Source organism: Calidris pugnax, unplaced genomic scaffold (genome assembly GCF_001431845.1).
Source record: "Calidris pugnax isolate Ruff unplaced genomic scaffold, ASM143184v1 scaffold38, whole genome shotgun sequence".
NCBI classification, from domain to species: domain Eukaryota; kingdom Metazoa; phylum Chordata; class Aves; order Charadriiformes; family Scolopacidae; genus Calidris; species Calidris pugnax.
The window spans coordinates 11858960-11877954 of record NW_015090995.1 but is presented as its reverse complement, the minus strand read 5'-3'; the positions used below and the strand labels follow the sequence as shown (position 1 = coordinate 11877954).

At 40.7% G+C, this 18995-nt stretch overlaps 1 protein-coding gene across 9 annotated transcripts in view; it reads left to right on the top strand.

Moving 5' to 3' along the window:
• Positions 1-18995, top strand: part of ACSL4 (acyl-CoA synthetase long-chain family member 4) — a 62945-nt gene that overhangs the window by 25193 nt on the left and 18757 nt on the right. For 5 of the 9 annotated variants that reach the window (XM_014955089.1, XM_014955094.1, XM_014955091.1 and 2 more), the window contains exon 6: positions 11059-11119. The gene's annotated coding sequence lies outside the window, so the exon portion shown is untranslated. Of the gene's footprint in view, positions 1-51; positions 195-11058; positions 11120-18995 lie in introns of those variants that run through there. The other 4 variants (XM_014955096.1, XM_014955092.1, XM_014955090.1 and 1 more) reach the window with 1 other exon arrangement.

Here is an 18995-nt window from a genome sequence, read left to right as displayed (position 1 = left end):
CCCCCGGCCCGCCCCCGCCCCTTCCTCCGCGGCCGCGCGTCACGGAGGCGGCGGCGGGAGGATTGGACGGCGGCGGCGCCGCCGGAGCGGGGGCCCTCCCCGCCCTCCCCCTGCGCTCTCAGCCATTTTAGCAGCCGGCAGAGCCGCCGGCCCCGTTCTTCGCCGGTAGCGCCGGGACGAGGTGGCCAGGCGAGGTGAGTGCGGCCCGGGAAGGGCCCCTCGGCGACGCCTGGGAGCGGGTGCGGGGCGGGGGGCTCGGCGCCGTGGGTGGGACGGCGGCCGTTGCCCGGCGGGGCGGAGGCAGCCGGGTCAGCTGAGGGAAGGAGCTGGGGGTTATACGGGGTGAGGTCCTTCCTAGCCTCCCCGGAGCGGCGGGCACTGCTCCCGAGGGGCCCGGGCCCGGGTCCCCGGTGGCGGCAGGGGGAGCGCGGTAGGCTCCGGGGAGGAGCTGGTACCGGCCCGGGAGCAGGTGGCGGGGAGGCTGCCGGTAATCAACACGGCCAGGAGCCTCCCGCCGGGGCTCCCTCCCCGCCGGCTGCCCTCGCCGCCCCCCGCCTCGCTCCCCATGCTCTCCTCAGCCCCCCGGGCCGGAGCCAGGCGCTGTTGCTCTCGGCCGGCAGCGGGCTTCTCGCCCCGCTTGCCCGCTCGCCCAGCTCGCCCACAGCCGAGGAGGCAGGGGGCTCGGCTCCTCGCTGTGCCTTAACGACATCCCCGCCCGCTCGTCTCGGCTTCCCGGCGGGGCTGGCGGGGCTGCCATTGCACCGGCAGCGCCGTCTCCTCCCTCCGAGCCCCCCCGCCGAGATGCAGGGGAGGAGGCCGGGCTGAGGGTATGGGCTGATGCTGATGTAGCACACGCAGGAGCCCGGGGAAGTGTGATTCATCGCTCGGCGCTACGCACGGGGCATGTTTTTCTGCGTCACGTCAGAAGAGCACCTGTTAAGGCAAAGCAAGAAACCGGTTGAATGTTTTTTGTTGTCCTGTTGAGATTAAGTTTCGCTTTGGGGCGTTCTAAAATACCCTGGGACGCTGTGCGGGTTTTTGACGCTTATTTGCACAGCCGGGGTCGGGGGGACACGGCTGCCCCGGCCGGGGAGGGGGGGGGCACCGTGGGCAGAGGACAGGGGCTGGACGGACCGACCCGTATCCAGTGCTGCTGTGCTACCTGAGGCCTTAAGGAAATAATTATAGCAACTTTGGGATTATTTTGTACTATAGCCCCCTTTTTCCTAATAGACTTGATACTTTTTTCAATGCTCAATAAATATAGATGGAGGTTGCGGAGCAATTTGCCGTAAATTGAGGATTGTTTCATGTACAGTAAATTAACAGCTGTCATCCCTGGTGGTTGTGAAAGATGATTGTCAGGTTAAAGATAATATCTGTCCTTACTTGGTTGCTCTTTTCATCTTGAACTGCTGGAGCATAAAAATATAAGTATGATATGCTTTGTCATTTACACAGACAAGCTTGCTTTTATAGCCTTGCCAATTTGAAGTGCAAAATTTAGCAAATAAAGCTACAAATGGCAATTAGAAACTTATCTTTTTTTTTTTCCTTTTAATTATCTTCTTTTTGAATCTTTGGGATTTGTCATTTCAGACTAACTGCAATGATTGAAGACATGGACTTTTTTTCTATTAAGATGCAAAAATCTTAAATTTTAAACAAATAAATCCCCAAACCATTTTTTTTTCTCCCAAACAAGCCACAGATTTAGCAATATTCCACAGTTTCAGAAAGATTGTTTGGTTTCATTTTTTTTTTTATCCTGGGCTTCATGCATGGATACAATGTTTGTGTTTTAATATAGTTCTACAGATACCTTAAATATTTCCACATAAAAGTTATTTTAGGAAATATTTAATGTATTTTTAACTCACCTCTTATTTCTTTATATTTGCCAGTTTCCCTTCATTGTTCTCTTAAACTACTGAATGGTATAAACTTGAAATAGAAAAGACAATTTTCTCCCCCAAAAACCCTGCTGTGGTAATGTTTTCATGATATGTTAATTATTTGAGTATTTGCATCTCATGCAAACTTTCCTCATGTATTGCCTGTAACCCTATCTGTAACATACACTGTGCAACCAAGTGACAGTGTTGCCCAGTGTCTGCTAATTGAATAATCTAATATTTATCAGCAGCTATAAATTTTCAGTGTTATAAATCACCGGTGTTCAGTGGATGACACCTCCTTCTAACATGAGGATTATGCTTCAGCTCTTTCCTAAAACTAGAGAAACCACTCTTGAACAAATCACTAAGGCAAGGCGTTAGATACAAATACATTCTGCGTGACGTTAAGATATGTATCTAGTAAAATGGATGCATCCTATTACACTGTTTTAAATGAAGTTCATACCCAAATATTATCATACCCAGCAGCCAGAGCCAAGTAAACATGCAAAATCTATTGAAGGTAATGATTAATAGAGTTAGGCAGTTAACATGACAAGTGAATGTATGCTTGTTTATAAGAAAGCTGTTCTTAATAAGGAGTTAACAAAGCCAAAAAAGAGTTGGAGTTAATTATTAAGGGAAATCTTCATTGTATATGCAACTAAGCATGTGGTCACTGTGCTTCAGGACATTTATTTTCTCAGGAGAGAAGGAAGTTTCACGAAGGAGGGAAGCTATTTCCTGAGAAATAAGACCTACAGTTTTGTTCCATTTGTTTATACATTGGATTGTTGTTTAGATGGTGCAATGTCTTCCACCCTTTTTGTGGAAGGCACATCTCGAAAGTTGGCCATGCTGTTTAATTTTCCTGCATTTTACAGCAGCTGGAGAGTGACTGCTTTGGTGTTCATCTTTATTTCAAAGACGAACCTTCTCTTCTCCCTGTAACTGGGATTGCTCTCTGTCACCTTTCCGTTTGGAAGGTGCTGAGTGGAATAGGCCAGCAGCATGGAAGGGCCCAAGGGAAAGCTTAAGAGAGTATTTCTCCTCTGCTAGTAGAGCTGTGCTGTACAGTGGATAGGAATCATCAATACTTTGCTATTGCTTTTCTCTTGTTTCCTTGGGGTGGTTTTTTTGGTTGGTGGTGGGGAAGGGAAATCAGGATTGTCCATAATCTGCTGACATTTAGTAACAGTGTGTTTCTTCAAAATCTTGAACTCACTAGATAGTCACGTAAAAATGAAAGCTGAACAGCTGAACACAGCAGTAGTTATTTCTTCTGTGGCCACTCACTCGGAGTAACTTGTATCACACTGAAAGTAAAACACCCGCTGGAAGTGGTGTGACGGGTTTTTTGGGACAGGTGATGATCTGTGGTGGACACGAGGCCTGCCAGCGCCAAGGCCCTCTCACAGGTGGCTCTTTGTGGTCTGAGTGGTGAACGGGGAGAACCTTGCCTTAATCCCTGATAGGCTGGAAAAGCGAGAAGTCTTCACTTGTTTTATACGGATGTGAACTAAAGGACGCTGTATGGAATAAGGCTTGTGCTTGCAAAGAGGAAGACTTCTGGCCAGTTGCCAGAATTGTTTGGGAGATGCGGTTTCGGTTTTCTTTCTGCAGTAGGTGATCGACATCGAGCTGCTTGGCTGAGATCAACAAAAATAATTGGACAGAACTTAAATAAACTACAGTAGATTTGCTTTCCCTGCCCCACTTCTTCTTAGGGCAATCAGTTCCTACCTAATACTTCATGTAAAGTGTACTTGGAATCAAGATATGGCTTTAATCATGTGCCAGATGTGCCTAACATTATTTACTTGACCGAGTGCATGACACAGAGGTTAGGAATGAGTGGTGGGGGTGGAAATTCTTTATGCGGTTGTTGTTGCTCTAGATCAGAAGCCTTTCTACTATTCAGGCTACCGTGCTACTTTTGGCTTGTGCCACCTTTTGAGTCAGGACTAAACTTGGTGCTGGCCTGAACTTGATCTTCTGCAGAGGGTAGGTAGGAGGAGTGTGTGTGAATGAGGCATGTTGGTACGATTGGCTGTAGAATCATTTTACATTTTAAGATGATCCCAAATATAGTAGAAACTCAGAAAGGCGCATTGAACCATTTTTCAGGAAGGAAATAAATAGCATGGGCAGTCTTGGGAAATGGAGGAGCGGAACAAGTAAGGGAAGGTGATTGTGGACATGGGGCTGGAAGGGGTGGGGAATGTTTTCCTCTAGCCAATGTCTTGCCAGAATGTGATTTTGTATAATGGATGACTTTTGAAGTTTGTATATGTGAGTTGCTTATGATAGAAGCGAGGTTGGAGCTAGTGCTACCACATCAAAGAGTCAGCATGCATTTTATTTGCTTTGCTTTTGGATTAATAGCTGTGTTATGTGAAGGACACGAGGAATTGTTTCCCTCTTTCTTTGCTTCAGATAGAGCTGAGCATGTGGACTTTCCGTTGAAATCAGAGAGTACTTTTCACCCCGGCAAAGTGTTTTGTAAGCAATCCTAGAGATTGAGAAAATATATATTATTTTTTTTCTATATTTAAATTTTGCATGCTTTTTGTAGTATAGTTAATGCTTAATCAGTGGATATTCTGCAGCTGGGAGTTCACTGGGCTTCAAGGTGAGGTATCTTTATCTCCAAGGTAGAGATAAAGCGATCCACCAATTATCACAGATTTAAGAGTCTCGGATTTAAAGTGATCCGAGGTGGATCCTCAGTTATCACTTTAAATCCAAGACTTTTACATCTATTCTGCTTGAATGCTGCTGTTCAGTAAGGACAAAACTAATGAAATAGGATTTCCTTCAGAGTATATTGATCTGACTATTGATCCCTAGAGTATGTTACTGCTTCATCGGCTGAACATCTTTTCTTAAAAAGTATACTTTTAACTTGCCTATTAGGCAATAGATTTATATTTCTTTTTTAAATTTTTATTATAAATTCATTGGTCTGTCAATAGCAGCTGTTCAGTGTCAAAAAACAGAGCAGAATACCTGCATGCACATCTTAAAATGTGTGATGATGCTGCAGGTCATCTCATGATTTTTGCTCATCACTTTTGTTAGTGTGCAGAGAAAATGCCTGTATTTCCATACATTGGTAATCAGGAATGTTTTATAGCATAGGTGTATAATGGCAGTTAGAATATTAATGTATATATCAATTAAAAGAAAATCTAGGTATGATTGAAAGCCAGTAAAATTAGAAACAAGCTGACATGACAAGGACAGACTAAAAATAGAACAGTATGTTTCAGAACTTGTACTCTTAAAATTTGTACTAATTAAAGAGACTTTTAAATTATTATTTTAATAACTCTGTGTTATTCTGTTTTAGCTGTCCTTACCACACTAAAACCAAGACAGTTACAGAAATGCTTGTGTTCAGAAGATTTTTTTAAAGAATTGTTTAAATTTATAATAAATATAACCATGTTATATTATATATTATGTAAGTTATAATTTTTAAAATACCTGTTAATTACATGTTTAGCCTACCTTATTGTGCTTTTGTTCTAGTATAAGAATGGCTAACGTAAAATATTTCTCTTAATGTCTTGCTAATGGTTGTGTTTTGCTAATTACTTGTTAGATCTGTACAGCAGACCTGTTTGGGTTTTTTTAGCTATTTCATGATACTGTGCAACCCATTTTAAGGTGAAAATAGTATTTGCACAGTGTACTCTGATCCTTGTTTCACTTAGCCAGGTGGTTTTAAACTTAAATAATGCTTAATAAATCTGACTTACGTTTTAGGGGACACAACAGAAAATTCATGTAACAGTAAAGGGTGGTTATTGGTTTTTTTCTAAACCACTGTTCCACAGTCTGTAAATTCAAGATGTGCATTTCAAATTGGGCCTTAGCTGAGGTTTTCCTCTGTATGTGCAGTTATTCCGTTGCGACTACAGCTACTACAGTGGGATGTCTAGTTTGTAAAACCGCCACCAGTGTGTTTCCTGTGTGACTTCACAAAAGTCACTTGAGTAGTAGCAGTCCCTTTAGTGAAGATCCTTACTGGACTTTATCCTTCCGTGGCAGCCCAGGAGCGTGTGTGTGCGAGGCTGGGCTCCGTGAGCAGCAGTGCCCCTTTGCACACCAGAGCGGGGTGTCACAGCTCTGGGCTGATGCGTTGGGGTTATCAGGGACTGAGCACCCCAAAACACCCACATTTCCATCCAGAAATTTTTGACCCTCAGACAACACAACTCAAACCAAATGTCAAGCATGTGTGTGGTGCTGCTTATTTCTTAACGCATTTCCTCCTGTTCCCAAATAGTTGTACCTTTAGCCATGCCTCTGCCCGCCAGGCCCTTTGCGCTTCTGTGACTGGTGCATCCCTTGTACACCTTCTGCTTGGCTCCGTTTCAGAAATGGAGAGCAGCCCATAAAATAATTTAATAACTGGTCTCCTTTGTAAGTGACCCTTAAGTCTTTTTAAGGGCCTTGTTTGCACAAATCCCGCTCATAGGAATAGAAAAATAATAACAGAGAGGAACTGAATACATTACAATATTAAGTATGTAATACCTCAAAGAGAAATTCTGTTCAGTGTTGGTAGTTGTTATAAGTGTGTTTGGTTTGTATTTTCCAATTCAGTTTCCTGGAAAAGAAATATAAAACAACTAAATGGTTTCTGCAGAGCACATGTGTACCCTAAGGCACTTCTTACATGTCTGTCAGAAAATCTTTGTTACGTATCACAGTAAGAAAAGACTTAACAGTTGTGTTTGGTTTTCTCTAACAGGCTGCTAGTGCATTTTTCTTACTGTCCCTCAGTAGCACAAATGCTTTTACTGACAGAAACACTGCCATATTGATAGGTGGCATCACTTTTCCTGTGATTATTTTCCAACATACCCATTTCTTACTGCGGAGCACAAAGGTCCACAGCTCTAGACACCCGTATGGCCCGTGGGGTTGATCCTCCACCCAGTGCCCACGGCTCCCAGCAAGAGCCTGCTGTTGGCACTGGAAAGAGCCCACCAGTCGGTGTTCCATCTTAGCTCTGCTCTCCACAGCGTCAGGCAGACACACCTATTGATTCCTGTCCTCGAATTTTCCATATCAGCCACTCTGCTGTAACATAGGGACTACGCTCCTTGGTTTGAGATAACATGTACCTATCAGCCTGAAGTTAAAGTCAACCTCTTGCTGGTCCTTTGAAGAGAAAGCTAAAGGTGTGCTGTGTTTCTGGAAACTGAGCAACTGGGTGGCTTATTCTACATCCTGCTTACTCAGGTCGATAACAAGCTTTATATACAACAGTGCTTGCTAAAATATAAGATTTTTCCCCAAATAAAAGATAATTTATTTTTGTGTTCGTGTAATGATTGCTCATCTGGCTACAAGTCTGATATGGTATTTTAAATAAGTTATTGTTTTGTAAATTTTATTATTTGCATTTCTGTACACTAAGAGCCACCCATACAACTTGAACCAAAAAGTTTTCTAAGAAATTGTGTTTAGAGAAATGTTAATGAGTATTCAGAGTATTCATCTGATGCTCTGCACTGTCGGTGTCTCACACTCAGAGAAATATGAAGAGCACTTGCTGTCTGTCAGCTGATGCCACAGATAAGCAGGTACCACAAAATGTTTGATCTAATGTCACGCAATGTTGCAGTTCACAATTCTGCACGTATTTATGGCAGGTGGCATAAATATGTCATAGGTGGAGCGTTCCACGTTTAAATGAGTGCTGCTGTCCATGTCCTGTTGAGTTCATAGGGCTGGGTGAAGCGGGTGGTACGACTGCAAGGAGCCCATATGGTGGTACTTGCTGGTGAGAGGATGTGAGTATCTTGCTGGAAAAGAGTAGCACATAGACGTAACTGGCCAGATATTCTGAAACACTTCACATTACCTCAGCAATCTATTGGGTACTTTGTTGTTTCCTCTCTAGTAGTTATACATGCAATAATTTTTGAAAAGATCTTATTATGTTCAGTTTACCTGAAGTACATGATAAGTAGAATACACAGTGAGTCATTCTCAACAAATATTTTGTCTTGGAAGCTCGAGGAGTTGAGCAGCCTGTGAAACGTCACTGTGTCAAATATGCTAGTTAGGTTTGAGGAGCTGGGAGCTGCGTCTCACTGCAGGCTGAATGCTGGCCCAGAGCAAAAACCCCCAAAGTTGTGAATGAAGCCGTTCGTTTCATGGCTTAAACTCTCAACTCTGTTGTCAGCTGCTGTTTCCTGTACCGCCCAGCCACTTTGGATTAGGAAGGTTACTAACTCCTGACCTTCAATAAATGTCAAATTATGCATATTGAAGTATTTTGTAATATATAAATGTAATCTGTAATAAAATTCTAATCAGACATTTCAGTGTTTGGAGATGGGGTTTGGGGCTTTTCTTTTGGCTTTCAGTAAAGACAGAAGTAGGTTAGTTCCCATGGTACAGCTTCTGGTTACTTTTATTTTTTTTTTTTTTTTTCCCCCTAAAACCGCACTTCCATGAACAGACTAAGCTGGCAGAAGCTGCAGCCAGCACCCACTCGCTCTGGGAGGGGACAGACCGGGACAGCAAAAAATGGGTGGAGACTACTTCTTTCAGCAATAACTCTGTTTTATGCTTGTAGCTCTGGTTTGTGCTCATTTAAAGTTCTTGCAAAGCTTCAGTGTAAAGGTGCAAGTAATCCCGTGTCAGCTGAACTAAACCCCAAGGTTACCGCTTCCTTCCTCGCACCAACACTTGGTGCTGAGCAGGGGCCTACGTCAGACAACTGGCTCCACTTAAAGGTTATGCATAATTGGCTGCCTGCAAAATTTTCAGCCCAAGGGAACAGTTGAAGTGGGATCACTGCAGTCCAGGCTGGGATTGAATTAGCTGCCATGAACTTGAACTTGAAGACTCTGCAAGAGCGCCAGCAGGCTTGTGCTGGTTTTACTTCTCTGTTGGAGTCTCCCCGTTACACTGAGGTCCCTTTTATGTCAATTCAATAAAGTAATTTTCTCAAGTTGTGTTGTATCTTAAAATATGCTCTAAGTACTAGTCTCCTACCTCTTTTGCACTGTTAATATGGAACTTTTCGGTTTGTTTTTTTGCACAATGAAAACACATACTGAAGGAATCACAATACTATGTAGATAAGGTGTAGTTTCACAAGAATATTTTCCATATATTGAAGAGTTGAGACAGTAAATCTGCATCTATTGGTAATGTCAAATAACAGCAAAGTGATACAGCAAGAGAAAAGAAAAATGAAATAGAAGCAAGAGATCCTGGTTTGTGGTGCCTGTGGTCTTTTTGCACCAGAGGCAGAAATAGGAAGCAAGGACGGACTAGTTTCCGTCTGCCTGTCGTAGCCCATTAGTCATTTTGCACATTACTTTTCATGAAAACAGCTCTATGTACAGCTGATTCATACTGTGTATTTACACAGTATAATTTAATAGTGAATTTAAGATAGCCTTGGTTTTGTGCCTTTGATAGATAGATGTGTTTAATTTTCATTATGAAAATAGATTCTCTGTTTATTTCATAAGTACGCAAATAGTTTTGCATTTTTATGAACTCCTCTGTTTGAATACCTTGGTCAAAAGTGCTTTCGTTATGAAATGTATAACCACAGGGAAGAGGAACAACTGGAAGGTGAAACTGAACTTGTGTTCTTCAATAAAAAGCAGGGCGAGAAAGCAGAAGTTGGAACAGGGATGGAGCAAGATTATGCCTTAGTAAACCATGGAGAACATCCTGCTTGTACCAGTGTGCTCCTGTTTGCCATCCTGGTGGTGTCAGTACTCGGTCTGGGTTGTGCACATGCAGTATCTGTGCTCTTTAAGGTCACATGAGAGAAGCTCTATAGGTATTTCAGTATTTCACTGAAGCTTAGTCTTTCAGGCGTATTTTTCTTGCACGCCTTTAAATAGTAATATTCATGGAGCGTGCATTACAGTTCCATAAAACTGGACTGAAGAAAGAGAGCTCTGGCAATTTTAGTCTAACGTTACTGAAGATAAAAACTTGTTCTAGCCTTGAGCTAAGGTTATTTGAATGCTCAGAGGAGGTTTGATGAATGATAATCGCATATAGAGAATGGTCGGAAATAAGGGTAAGATTCTTTCCAGATCACGTTACCTAATGAAAAAGAGCAGATGGTGACCAGCCTTGTAGTCTTTCTTCCCCCCATTTCCCCATGTAAAAATATTGCAGTTACTGAGGTATAACCTACAACCCGGACCAAATCAGTCTGCTCTGCAGTGGAGAGAGAAGAGCAAGCAGTGGCAGGCAGCAGAGGCAAAAGGGTTCGTGGAGGAGGAGCAGGGCTTTGGGGACATCTTTTCTGTATTACCTGAATACTCAATTCGCTTTCACTGCACTGGGTCATAATTTCTGGAATGTATGCATGAAAATAAGATCTAAATGTAGCTTGCGTGTATGCTAATAATACTTTATACCTAAAGTATGAGATTTTAGGGCCACACCAACTGTGTTAACACATTTTCCTGCCTTTCTGAAGTGTAGACCAGACATTGAATGCCAGTGTAAAAGAGTGTGATCTTATCTGAAAGGCCACAGTGGATAAGGTTTCTGTCGGCTGTTTCTCTAAGGTGATTGATTCATTGGTGTTCCTCAGGCAGACAAAAGAGTTTAATAAATTTGTTACATCTTATCTCTTAGTTTAGAAGTTTACTTTTCCTTAAAAAGCTGAAAAAGAAAAATATTTCCGTCACTTGGATAGCATTAAGTAGATTTACCTTTAAGAAAGGTAAGCTTTGAATACTGGGCTGCTGAAGCTTTAAAGTTGAGGCTATTAAAAGCAGTCTAATGTCGTAATGCTCTTTAAACCAAGAGTTAAATGTTAGCGCTTCTTGTCAGGTGCAGTTGTTGGTAGCATGTTACATCATTCAAACATCTGAAGGCACTCAGTACATAGAATTTAGGTGAAAACTGAGAAAGTTAAGCAATGAGTTTCTAGTGGTATCCCCTGACCTAAAGGAAAGTACATGATTAGCCTGTTCCATGTTTTCAAGTAGCAGGGAGTACTTTGCAATTGTACAAGTGGTATGGGCAACAAACAGCTGACACAGCTCCTATTACTGATCCAGGAAAATGTTGGATTGAATGGTCTGTTTAGATATATTTATAACCTAAGAGGTGCCTAGACTTTTCACTATTTCATGTTTTTCTTTTTCAGATATTTCGTGAATTTATTGACCTACTTACCTAGAACCACTTGAATTGCAGTTGCATTAAAGGTAAAGAGTGACTTTTTTTTTTTTTGGTACTAGTAAGCAATAAGATTGACCGTAACTAGGGACTGGGCACTTAAGGAAACCTTCCAACAGGGAACTTTGTCCTTCCATCACTATAACAATCGCTCCAAATACTGATAGACTTGGAGTGGGGACTCCATGTTTTTAAGTTGAAAATGGAAACATTTTCTGACGACCTTAGCTTTTTGAGTATCACTGCATTTGTTAACAAGTTACCTTATAGCCTTTTTTATTACTAAACATCAGTTGCTGCTGTGATACACAGTGTCATACTAAAGATTTCTCTGACCCTTTTTCAGGACAAAAAAGTTCCTAAAAATAGGTTGAAAGAATGGTCAACAGCGTCAGTTTCCTCTTCATGCTTCCTGCAAAATTTGTCAAGTCTAAGACTACTTTACTCTGTTTAGTCTAGTGCTGTACAAACAGTTTCTTACTTCTGCAGTTGCTACTGTAGCTCCCACTTTATTCATTTTAAAGGTGATCTAGTTACCTAAATGTCAAGTCACTTGAGTTTTAGCTGCGTGGTTTGCTGCAAATAGTCACGCATGCCTTTGTTATGTCTTCTGAGCCAGCAGGGCTTGAACAAATTCCTTTCAGGAAGGTGTGTGGCAGTGCTAGTGCCCAGCTGGCCTGTGCCAGTGCCTTTTGCTGAGGGGTGGGAGGGATTAGCACAGGCACAATCATGGGATAATGACAATATGGTTACACACCTCCTTGGCCAAAGCGACTTGCTCCGTGCTGCCTCAGGCTTGGAGCACGTGATACTGTGACCTGATCCTCTAAGTATGTCCTCTGCTGTTTAGCAAAAGCCACTTGGGTATTTTGGACTAAGAACATCAAAAGCTGCTCGCCCTCTGAAATTGTACACCTTAAACAAGCATGTTGGTGTCTTTAAAATAAGAAGTGTGATAAATGTGCATGCGCGACTGTTGGGGGGTGGTGAAGTTCAAAACCTCACCCTTTAAAACCATCTCATGGGATTGTGCTTTTTTTTTTTAACTTCATTTCTCTAAGAATTGTGCTAGTTTTTACCTTGTTCTCCTGTCTTGGTATGAACATTTACGTTCGGACTACTTTTGCATTGTTTTCCTATTTTGGTGGTGTTACACTGCTCAGAATATTGAACAAAATAGTGTTTAGCGCTGTTAAATCTAACTTGAATCTGCACTTTGCCTTGTAGGAGACAAAGTGCTGTAATTTGCTTGATCATCTCACTTTCTCTTTGAAGTGCAGATAAAACCAAAGAACTGTTATGATGTAGTAAGTCAGTGAGATTGCCTTCCCTGGTAGAGAATGCCTTCACCAGTATTATCTCCCTTGCTGATGGGTACAATCCCCAACTTCTCTGACTAAATTGACATACGGTGAATTAAGTTATATTATCCACAGACAACTCATCCCTAATCTATACCTCCAGACCTTCCTTGTAAAAAGTAATACTTGACTCACCAAATAATGTTGTTAAAATAAATGTACACTAAAGATATGTCTATCATAAAGCACATGAAAGTAGCGAAGTGCTGTAATTTGCTTGATCATCTCACTTTCTCTTTGAAGTGCAGATAAAACCAAAGAACTGTTATGATGTAGTAAGTCAGTGAGATTGCCTTCCCTGGTAGAGAATGCCTTCACCAGTATTATCTCCCTTGCTGATGGGTACAATCCCCAACTTCTCTGACTAAATTGACATACGGTGAATTAAGTTATATTATCCACAGACAACTCATCCCTAATCTATACCTCCAGACCTTCCTTGTAAAAAGTAATACTTGACTCACCAAATAATGTTGTTAAAATAAATGTACACTAAAGATATGTCTATCATAAAGCACATGAAAGTAGCGGAAAGCAAGTTCACTCAGGAAAAGTTCAGAGTAAAGTGAGCAAAAACTTGCAGCATGAAGTCCTGTCTTAGGTAAATCTTTATCTGGGAATTCTAGGTATGGATCTAGAGATGATCAGGATCTAGAAATGAATCTGGGTATGTTTGGCTGGAAAGTGATAGGATACATTCACCATGAACCAAGCAATAGACTGTGCTAAAATTTTGCATTAGGACCACAATAAAATTCAGTTCCTTAAATGTACAAAAGAGATCATTGCTTTTTCCCTGGAAAATACTGTGATTGTACAAAAGATTAAAATATGCTTGCTCGTAATTTTATTGACTTCCAAGCTGTTTTCCTCTGCAGCTTAACTAGTTACACAATGAAAAATAGAGATGACTCATGCTTTAAATCTCAGGGGCCACCATCTCAAATGGCCATGGGTGGGAACAGTTTTCTTAAGCTTGTATTTTTTAAGTGCACATCCAGTCATGTCTATGTCAGAACACTGAGGACAGAATTTCTTCAAATTGCAAATAAGAAAGTCTAATTCTTTTTGCTTAGTCACAAAAAGGGTAGAATTTGCATTTGGATGTGAGCTCCTAAAAGAAAAGGGAAAGTGTGTTTCCCAACTCTGGTGTTCTTCTTGTTGACTGTCCCCACAGAATTCTGAAAACCCATAAGAATTTTGGGAAAAATCCCTCCCCAGTATGCTTTTTGGTAGGCAAAAGACTGCTAACACAGTACACCAGGAGGAACATGTACTTCTCTCCCCTCAATCCGCCCCTCCCCCCCCTTTTTTTTATCCTAAGTATGTAATTAATTTCACTGCCTAAATTATTAACCAGTGTCTGAGAACAAGGCAACCTAATGCCCCTGATGCGAGACACTGGAGTTTTTGAAAACCAATAAAGGTAAATATAAAATCGGTGGCAGAGTGTCTTGTCAAAATGAGAGCTGAAGAGACAGGTTTTGGTTTTGGTTTTGTTGTTTTTTCCAAGAAATACAGAATTGTGTTTAGAACTTTAGTCTGTGAAATTTCAGAAGAGTCCCTGTTGGGAAGACACTTAAAAAGAAGTACATAATGTCAGGTAACTAGAGTAAAAGGGAGAGGCTGTTGTAGTCCCTCATTGTGTCTGGATTTCCACAGAAGGCAGGAGGTCACTGTCTCTGGGCTCTCAGCAGAGCCTTAGGAGGGATGATGATGATCTGTCACTACACGGCACGTTTGGCTGCCAGACTGGGCTTGTGTTCCTGCGCTTCAACATTTTAGTGTCTGAGTTTCTCCTTTCACAAAAAGGTTATTATAGAGCAATGCTGCTAGATTTCAGGAAACTTATAAATAAAGGAAGGAGCTTTTAATGACGGGCTCTGCTGTGCTTACGTTACTAAGCTTTGGTCAGACGAATCTATTAGCTGAATTCTATTTAAAAAAAGAATGATTCTATGTTTATCTTCTCCTAACTGTTGTTCTTATGTAGCAACAGATTCATGTTACTATTCTATTTTGTATTAGGAAATGCCATTTTACTTTTAAGTGTTTCTAATGCGTCATCACAAGATTACATACAATTCCTCCTAGGTCGTGTTCTGCAGATGTTTGGTACCGCGCCAGATTTGAGGCCAGGAAATAAGTGTTAATATTTAATCTAGGGTAATGTCATTAATGCATTTTTTGCCTTGTTGAGTAAAACATCATTAAGAGTTGTCTAGCCCTAATACCATGACTTGATCAGAGTGTGAACTGAATACATGCACTGTGGGAATCGGTGAAGTGGTTGTATCCAACAGGCATGAGCGTTGTCTCTGGGTAAATTTAAAAAAACTTTTACCCAGGGAGATGATTTCCTGTACTCCCTCATCTTTATTTGCAAAACAAAAAACACCTGATGTCCTATTTTCCTTACATTGTGAAAGGATGTTGCTGAAATTATTATCATAAACAAATGGTAATAACATAAGAGGGGAGATGAGCCCCCTAATACTTAAACAACCTGTTATCCATGCATATGTTCCTAACACTGACAATGAGTTGAAAACAGATAAAAGTGAATGCTCAATAGACCCACCAAGCACCTAGCTATTAGAATCAAAGATTTAATTAGAAAGCATGAATGTAAGTTGTGTATCTGCACTACTTCCCCATCACACATTCATGAATATTACAAGAACAGGACTATTACATCTAACTTTGAAGACTGTAAGACACTGGACATCAATTATTTACTTTTATTGTGCCCTGAAAATGCAGGGACAACAGAGTTCTTAACTTTTCTGTTAAGAAACCCAGCTTCGAGTAAACTCCTGCTCTATGTCAGATGTGGTCCATTTAAGAGACAGAAGTAAAATGTAGACCATCCATTTGCTGCTGAGAGAGGCGAAACGGTGGCATAGTTAAGAAGTTACCTGAAAGAAGTAACTTGTACGAGTGTTACCGGTCCCTTTCAGTGCAAAGTAAAAGTGCTCAACTTAAAACACGACAGAATTGGTACAGAATGCCAGCATGTTTTCAGATGCCTGTATTCCACGCAGAAAAAATGGAGAGAATGTCTTCAGTGTGAAGTCTCACTTGTGCTTTTGCAGTTTTACTTCTCCCTTTTCTAGCTGAACTGTCTGTTTTGGGGGAGTAATCAGTATCTTCAATCACATTTTCAAGTTAGAATCATGCTTAAAAATTTAAAATTTGAAACACAATCTGGTTATAAAAATTAAGTTTAAATGCTTCTTTGTAGTTATGTATTATGCTAGAGACTGCACAAACAGTCCATGGTACAAACCTATACAGAATAGTCTGGATGTTTTTTTGTTTTATTATTTAACCTGCTTCATTTGTAATGCTTAAAAATAAAACAAAGATAAAGAGGGGAATTGATCTCCAGTCTGTAGTTTCACACTGACAGAGTACAGCAAAGGTCTTCTGTTGCAATATGCTCCAAAACAATCGGTGCAATAACAGGCTTTGGAATTTATTTGAAGTTGCCCAAAATAAGAGAATGTTTTCAGAAAGTTTGAATTTACCAGGTCTGTACTCAAAGGAGGTGTGATTTTCATGTAGGGAAGCAAGTGCCAAACCTTGTATGAAATTAATGAAATGTATGAAACTGGTTTCAGTGTAAACTATGCATTAGGGCCTTTTTTGATTTGGGGTATCAAATTTCTCAAGGATAGTGTTTGCAGATAATTTTCTTATGGACAAAACATTATGGACAGTGTCACAAATAGGGCTTTGTATTTACAGGTCATAAACTGATTTCATAGAATCACAGAATGGTTTAGGTTGGATGGGGCCTTAAAGATCATCTAGATAATTTGATCTTCCAGACTGCGTAATTCAACAGTCTTAGGAGGCCATTACGTCTGTATTTTGGCAAAGCAGTTTACTTCTGCAAAAGAAGCAGAATATTAAATGATGATGCTAACTTAAATATCTCTAATTGGATCATCAGAGTCCTGCAAGTCACAACCTTTCCATTGCAAAATGGTTGTGTAGCTAAACACAGAACTACTCGGTCTATCCAGTTTGGGTTATGTACGGGAAGAAAGAGATTATCAATATTTACATAGCTTTTGCTGGAGAACTTCCACAGCCACAGAGCCTGTTGTTTGTCCTTGATCACGCTGCTGGCCTTTTGATGTGCTTATTTGAAAATTGGGTGGAAGCAGTACCGTTGCTTGGCTTGTGTGTCCCTGGCTTTTGATGGGCTCACAGCACAACCAGTACAGGTTGAATATGGGCTTTGCGAGAGGAAGGACTGGAGTGAATGAGCCTCAGGTATTTCCAGTGCAGATTCTGGATAGAATTTAATGGGGCAAAAGTTAAACCGAGGTGGGCCTATCTGGATAGAATTTAATGGGGCAAAAGTTAACCGAGGAAATAGTTTCCCAATTCAGGGTATTCGCAATGGGCAGTTTTCAGCCGTGGAATGCCTTGGCCTTTTATGTTTTCTGCCTTTGGGGCACACAAACAGCTCTTGCCCTTTCGTCAAATATTTGCTTGTCCTTGTGATACGAGATTAGGAGAGAGAGTTTCACACCAGTCTGTCAGATAATTGAGAAACACTGGGGAAGTGTGGCTGGTCTGGTTTCCAATCCAATAGTTGTTGCAGCTATAGATGTATGACACTTCACACTTACAAATTGATTATTTTTTTTCCCGACTGACATTAAGTGCACGTATATTCTGAGGTAGTAAAACAGAAGTAGTTGATATAAAGGACAGCTATTTTTCTTGAAACCAAAAATAAATCTAATCTTTGCTTAGTAGTTAAGTAAAACGTTGTATTAACTACTTTTTATTTTTAAGCAGCAGTAAGAGAAATGAGATTTTCTAATACTACTTGTGGTTTTGCTGTTTCAAATACAATGTATATATTTAAGCAGGGACCCTTGACTTATGCCAGGATCCGCTATACCAGACTTCCCCGCTCCCTGTCTTGGGACACAGGTACTAGTATTTGTGCTGCACAGACGTAGTAAGAGCTCTTGAAAGCTCTCAGGCTTTGAGCTTCTGTTGCAGTGACAGAGCAGAGAAGTTCTTCTGAAACCTGCTGGCGTTTGATTAGATACCTCTGGAGTTTCCATTGCCTTTGACGTACAAAGTTGTGCAAGAGGAAAATATGTAGAAATCTGCCTGTGAGAAAGGAACAAAAATCAGACCTTGTGTACTTTTTTTCCTACCTTGAGTAACTTGCATTAATATTGGCAGAGTTTGCTTTCATAAAAACACTGATATGATGTAAAAACTGAATCATTTCCCTCAGCTTTTCTTCTTTCAATATTTTTAACCCCCAAAATGTTGTAATTAGCCACAAGATTCTTCTAACTTGTATTGTTATTTGATCACAGTCTTCTCATCTGTAGAAATGTTCTCTCATTCTTGTGTGTGACAGGTATAAATCTGGAAAAATCAAAATATGTAGAGAGCCCAGTAGTATGCGCTCATTTGTTTCCTGTGTTTAAGCTTGCTGCATCTTCCTGGCAACGTGATATTTCCTAGTCTTTCTGTCATTTTGTTTTGATATCCTAGGCTCTTTCAGTTCGAGTACTGGAACAAATTAAGGACTACTAGGTATTGATTCAATTCCCTTCCAAGAACTGACTGTAACTAATAACCCACATAATTACTCAGATCGACTCACAGGTTTTTTCACTGTGTAGAACCACTTTTCCGCTTAAGAAATTACAAATGCTTACTGTGGTTTCCAAAATGTTTAGATCTGCCTGAATGCTAGAGAAATTCTGGAAAGAGTTGTTCCTTATTCATACCAGATTGTTTTGGAAGATTACAGAACTTCCTGAAAGGAGGTGACCCTGAGTACTTACGCTAAAGCCAGGATTGAGTCTCCATTTGAAGCTGGCAAGAGCTCGGTTGCAGAGGAACCAGGACTTCCTCTGGTGGTGTTTTTAAACTAAACAACTTCTTGCCTTGCAGAGTCCAGGTTTTCTTCACGAACTAGAATTCTGCTCTTTTCCTGACTAATGTTATCTTTTGTACTAGAAGACTTTCCTAATACAATGAGAAAACATTTTAAAAGTTGCAATTAGAAGTGGATTTAAAAAGAAGTATGTTTTCTTCTAGTCATGCTATTACATAGTAAATTGGATCCCTTTCAAGCTTTTTAGCACAAGAGGAAGAACAATAAACACTGTTATTCATATATTTTCAATATTAAACCTTTACAGTGTTTTGGACTTGGGCTAATAAAGGCCCTTCCTAACAAAGATAATAATTTGCTGCCTTATTAAAATTAAATTACGTAGGATAAAATTTCTAGCCACAGGTACTTCTTTAGGTTTTGAGTTACACTTAGAAATTCTAGTTGTGTGCAAATGCTGGATGAGTTCATTCTGTTCTGCTGGAGTAGTTAAATGCGAAGATTAGGGCACTTCTTCCTCCGTGAATAGTTACTTCCAGAAGTATAAACCTTCTCCCTGTTCCCCACACACACTTGTGCTCTTATTTATTTTCATAAGGTTTTGTGACTACTTAAAAGCTATTTTTCTATATTAAAAAAAAAAAAAGTTGCCACTTG